This window comes from Aedes albopictus, chromosome 2, assembly GCF_035046485.1.
Source record: "Aedes albopictus strain Foshan chromosome 2, AalbF5, whole genome shotgun sequence".
Lineage (NCBI taxonomy): Eukaryota > Metazoa > Arthropoda > Insecta > Diptera > Culicidae > Aedes > Aedes albopictus.
Genome location: NC_085137.1, coordinates 117,049,172 through 117,054,813, shown reverse-complemented (window position 1 = coordinate 117,054,813; position 5,642 = coordinate 117,049,172). Strand labels below are relative to the sequence as shown.

Sequence of the window (5,642 nt, the reverse complement as noted above, 5' to 3'; positions counted from 1 at the left end):
TGAATAAACAGCTGTAGGAATCCTGTAGGAATATCTGGAGAAATTCACGGAGAAATTCTTGGAGTTATACCTGGAGTATTTCCAAGAAGACTTCCTGGAAAAATACCTGATGAAATTTCTGGAGGTATTCCTTGAGGAATTTCCGGAGAAATTCCTGGAGGAGCTCCTGGAGTAGTACCTGAAATAATTTCTGGAGGAATTCCTGGAATAATTTCTGGAGGAAATTCATGCAATTCTTGGAGAAATGCATGGAGTACTTTCTAGAGAAATTTTTGAAGAAATCCCTGTAGAAATTCCTAGAGGAATCCTTGGAGGAATCCTTGGAGGAATCTCTAGAGAATCTCCTGCAGCAATTACAGGAGGAATTTATGGTGGAATCAAAGTCCAAATTAAGTCGTTCATGTCCCATACATTGGTGTGAAATTTCGGGGTTCATGAAGTACTAGACCCAAAAATTATTATACCTTCGTATAATAATACCTTGCACCTTTCTACAGATGGAAAATCTAGTACTCCGCTAATGTTGCTATGAGTAACAAACTATTGTTTATATAAATGTAAACAGGAAAAAATCTTTAGACTCTGATGGGTAACGTATTGATTGATAATTTTCTTCAAACAGTTTCACATTTATTTTATTTTAGGATCCAAAATTGATACCCTAAAACCTACCCTTTAATAGAAATAAAGCGGGTGTTAAGATTCGGAAAACAGGTTGTTTTTCTGTCGGGAAATCGATGTGCAATGCCCACATTGGACGCATCTGCAGACACAACCAGGCGAGGGTTGTAGCAAAGTCAGTTTATTTTAGAAGGTGCTATTCTACTTCATACTATGAATAAGATATATTATGTAATTTGAATGATTTATTTTATTTCAAAACCAATAAATTGATAAACTCAATTTCTCCGGTACCGGTTATACATCCGTCGTACATGCCGGATGTTAAATGGTTCCCTGCAGCAGATTCTTACTGAACCCCACCGGCCGGGTCTTCTCCATCACTGCTGAAATTCTTTGGTTGTTCACACCTTCCCGATCGTACAGAACTACAACTTTCTTCTCGAGCGGCTTAAATCCTCATATGGAAGTCTTCCGTTTCTTCGCCAACTTTCTTGTAGCAGGTCGGACAGAGCACTCCCACTTCGTGGGCACTTTCGCATGATGTACAAATGAGCAGATGGGTCTTCGAGGTGAAGATTTTCAGTTTGTACTGCGGACTACCGTACTTGCGGTTCAACCACTTTTCCATCGTTCGACGGTGCTTCAGAATGGCCCACAAGATTCCACTGCCGACCAGGTCCTTCATACTGAAGCTGTTCCCTAACTCCACCGAAAGCCGGCCAGCTTTAGCTCGGCTGACCAATGACCATAGCACCCGTTGTGGGGAATCGAAAGTCAGGAAGAATTTGTACGAACCGAGGTACGAATCGACTAAGATCGAAACGCAAACCAGAACTCATCGTATATTGTGCTTCTATGAGGATCAAGCTGAAGGTTTTCTCGCATTTTCTATGTATTTTACGGTGGTAGCCTTCGAAGCCTGATAATGTGGAGATGACTGCATGCAGGTCTATTTACTTTTCTCCGAAATAATCTATTTTGATTAACACATCAAATTCAGTTTGTTGTCATAAGCTACTACATCATCCGTGGGGTACTGTCATTAAAAGTCACAAAGTTAGTTAAAAAAGAGGTAGGCAGCCGAACGTCAAACTTGGGTACCGGGGACCAAATGTAGTACTAGAAGTGGTACCCAGTTTGAGACCGAGTGCTACGACTTTATTTGGACTTTGGTGGAATCCCAGGAGGAATTCCTGAATGAACCCTTGAAGGAATTCCTGGAAGCATCTCTGGATGATTTACGGGGGAATTCTGGGGATTTTCTGGAGGAATTCCTGGAGGAATCCCTGCAGTATTTCCTGGTAGAATTTTGGGATGAATTCCTGCAGGAACTCATGGAGGAATAACTGGAAGAATTCTTGGGGACACCGTGGAAAAATTTCTGGAGAAATCGTCAGAGGAATTCCTAGATGAATCCTTGCAGGAATTCGTAAAGATAGTCTTAGAGCAATTTATTGAAAAATTGTTCTGTGAAACCCCTGGAAGAATTCCTGATGGAATTCCTTCTACAATTCCTGAAGAGAAAATCCTGTAGGAATTTCGAGATGAATTTCTGGAATTATTCCTGGAAGAACTACTGGAAGAATTTTTAGTTGACTTCCTGGAGGATTTTTTGGAGGAATTAATGCAGGAATTTCTGGAGAAATCCCTTGAGTGCTTCAGTAATTTTAGGGAAAAATCCTGAGGAGAAGCATGCATTATTGCTGGCGAACTTATTGATTAGCTCCTGCATTAATTTCCAGAGTTATAATGGAGAAATTCCCAGTAAAATCCTAGGGGGATTCTACGACAAATGCTGGAGGAATTCTTGGGCTAATTCTAAAGAAATTCCCTTGGTGCCCTAGACTCTAGGGCCTAGAGGAATGCCTGGGGAGCTCCTGGACTCACTCTCAGGAACTTCAGGAGGGCTTCCCGTTGAACTGAAAATAAATAAACTGTGGGAAGCTACTCCTGGAGGAATTTCTGGAGAAAAATTCTAAACCAGTTCTTGAAAGTATCCCAGAAGAAATTTTAGTAGAACTCCAGGACAAAAACCCAGACGGAGTAGCTGGAGAAATGCCAGGAAGGACCCCTAGAAGAATCTCATTAGAGGTTTTCCAGAAAGAACTACGGGAGAATCCCAGAAAGCACTTCAAGGGAAATCATAAAAAAGCTGGAGGAATCCCAGATTCCTGTAGAAATTACAAAAGAATGTTCTGGATGAATGTACATCAAACACACTGGAGACAGTGCACAGAAACAAAAACAAAAATAAATGACAACCGCTTCATACTGTGCGTGCGTTCGCGCAACATAAATTGCTGGTGCGCAGGCGCTATAGCCCGGTGAGCATTGTGTGCAGTGAGAACGAAGCGACAAAAGCCCTATCGAGTCTCGGCCGCGGCCCCGGCCCGGACCCAGTCCCGGCCCGTAGGTTTGAATATCCCTTAAAACGGTGCCACCCAGCGGTATGATCTCGCTAAATTCCACCAGTGAGTGGGTGTGGGTGTATGCATGCCATGGCATCTAGGCGAATTGAATCTTCACCCAAAGAAAAGGATGCCTTGAGATTGATTCATAAACATTGCGCAAAATTTGCCGTTCACTGTTGCCTCTGTCAAACGATGACCGCCGCCGCGACGCTGGACTTCGTTGCCATGCGCACGACGACCAACAGCAAGCAAACGTGTAGGGTTGCCAGACAGTATTGCAATAAAAACATTGATTTATTTCACAAAATTTTGAATTCGAGATTGTGACAAAACTATGAAAGATACAATGTTGCTCCAAAGGACAGTTTGGTAGCGTATCAAAAAATGAATGTTTTGTAGAAGAACATTTCTCACATTTATCACGTTTTTCACGAGTAAACTATCAAAAAAGGTGAAAAGGGGGTACATTTTTAGGCACTTTTTACATAAAAGTCAAAATTTCTGCACTTAAATGACTTTTTATCATTTACCTGTCCAAAGATCATTAAAAGACAAACCTTTAAGCTTTCTATCCATGCGCTAAGATTGATGATACGGTTCATAGTTTCTGAGTTAGAGGTGTTTAAAGATGGGGTAATTTAATAACACTAATTTTTGAATAACTCACTTAGCAGTGATTTCCGGACCTACCTGTAGAACAATTTTTTGCTGCAAATATGGTCTACTTTCACCTCCTTTCGGGTGTAACACGAATTACCAGTCACCCTGTATTCCAAGATCAAAGTTTGATGCTTTTTTTGTGTTTTGTAGTTAATTTTGTATCAATGTACTGCTAATCAACATTTTATTTCAGCAGGTTTGAGGTAAATTAATCGTATGATATAAATAATGTTGTAAAAATATGCAACTGTGGCGAGCGTATCACTAATATGTAGCTTATTTGACGTACGATGTTAATATTATTTTATATTTCAGTTCAGATTATCAACCGAAGAATCTGGTAATTCAACCAAATGCCATCAAGACGACGAGGAATCCAGGATGAATCGGGCAGACAACGGATTCGAAGAAGACTAACAATGGTGTGCCTGAACGTTGACCAAGCGTATCATCTGGAGTTTACCCTTCCACTAACAACACCCGAATTCCCGTGACACCTAGGCCTGAGAGATCGTAGAGTTGTCTACATTTTTCATAGGTGTCCAAAACTAACCATCCTTTCCCATTCCTCAGCAGTCGCAAGGACGTGGCCAGGACAGTGCTCGACCATTGGAGGATTGCGTCAGTCTTGTCTAAGAGTCAGAGATTAGTCCCAAATCTTTGTGCTTTGGTTCGGACGGGAAGGAGGCAACCCTCATAACAGCGGTCTAGGACTGTACCACCTACGAATTTGTGCGACTCGCTTAATGCTAATGCTAATGCTAATGCTAATGGATGAACATTCAACAAAGTGCATGATTGCGAGGCAGGGTTAGTGGGGGTAGCTGAGGTAATGATTGAGAAAATGTATTTAAAATTGTAGTACAATATTGAAACCTTGAGGAGGTATCACGATGATCACAGGAAAAGTAGTAAAAAGCGGTATGAGTTGAGTATGTATATTGACAATTATTGTGCATAACTAACTTCTGAAAACACATACATAAAAAAAACTTCTTATTGATTAGAACAGAAGCTATATCCATCACAATGTATCTTTTTTATCAAGATAGGAGTCTCCATCCCACCTGGGACCGAACACAACTTACCTGTCAGTAGAAATTTATTTCAGTGATTTACGACGTTTTTCCTTTACTACAACTTTCGAATGCCCTCAACCTTCAACAACATCATCACTAAGGTTCCCCTAGTGCGTTTCTCCCCCCGAGGGAAACCCGACAATTTCATAAAAGAAATCATCCGAAACCAGCAGCACCTTGTATCGTTTTGTCTTATCATCTTGCTTCGCAGAACAACTCCACACCGCGCGCTGGAGCGCACAAAAATGTACGCTCTTAATTGGATTGGAATCAAGATCTAAAAAGAATTAAAGCAATTCACTCTGTCCTTCACCTTCTTCAATCCCACAAACTGAATCAGGAGCTTAATTTAATTTCTGCTTTTTGGTTTAACCCCAAGCCACTTTCTATCGTTTCTGTAGCCTCCCACGTTCACCCACATCCCCCCTCAACAACCCATCCAAGAAGAATGTTTTATAACTTTGTTGTGTTTGTCCTGCATTCCCTCGCGCCGCCTTTTACCCGGACTGTCATCGGCAGCAACGCTGGGAAAGGACCAGAGTCTGTGCGGTGTGACTTTCTCTTTAATTTATGTCTTCACCATTTTCGATTTTCCAGTAAATTGGAATAAAAATTTATATTTAATTCACTCTGGAACTTTGCCAGCACCTCAAAGTTGGTCTCTCCGGTGATTCGAAAAATCTCGGCCATAGTTCGGAATGGGTGTTTTACGCGTTTGTGTGTGCGATTGGGACTAGTTTAGCACTTTTTGGGGTGCAGGAATTTAGAAGTTTTGTTTTATTGGTTGAAAACCTTTCGCCAACTGATGATGGACAGCAAAAGTTAGACTATGTGTTTACTGGTTTACCTATTCTATATGGTTTTAAAA

At 41.1% G+C, this 5,642-nt stretch overlaps 1 pseudogene; it reads right to left on the bottom strand.

Moving 5' to 3' along the window:
• Positions 1–382: 382 nt before the first annotated feature.
• Positions 383–1,463, bottom strand: LOC115255572 (large ribosomal subunit protein bL32m-like; annotated as a pseudogene).
• Positions 1,464–5,642: the final 4,179 nt, after the last annotated feature.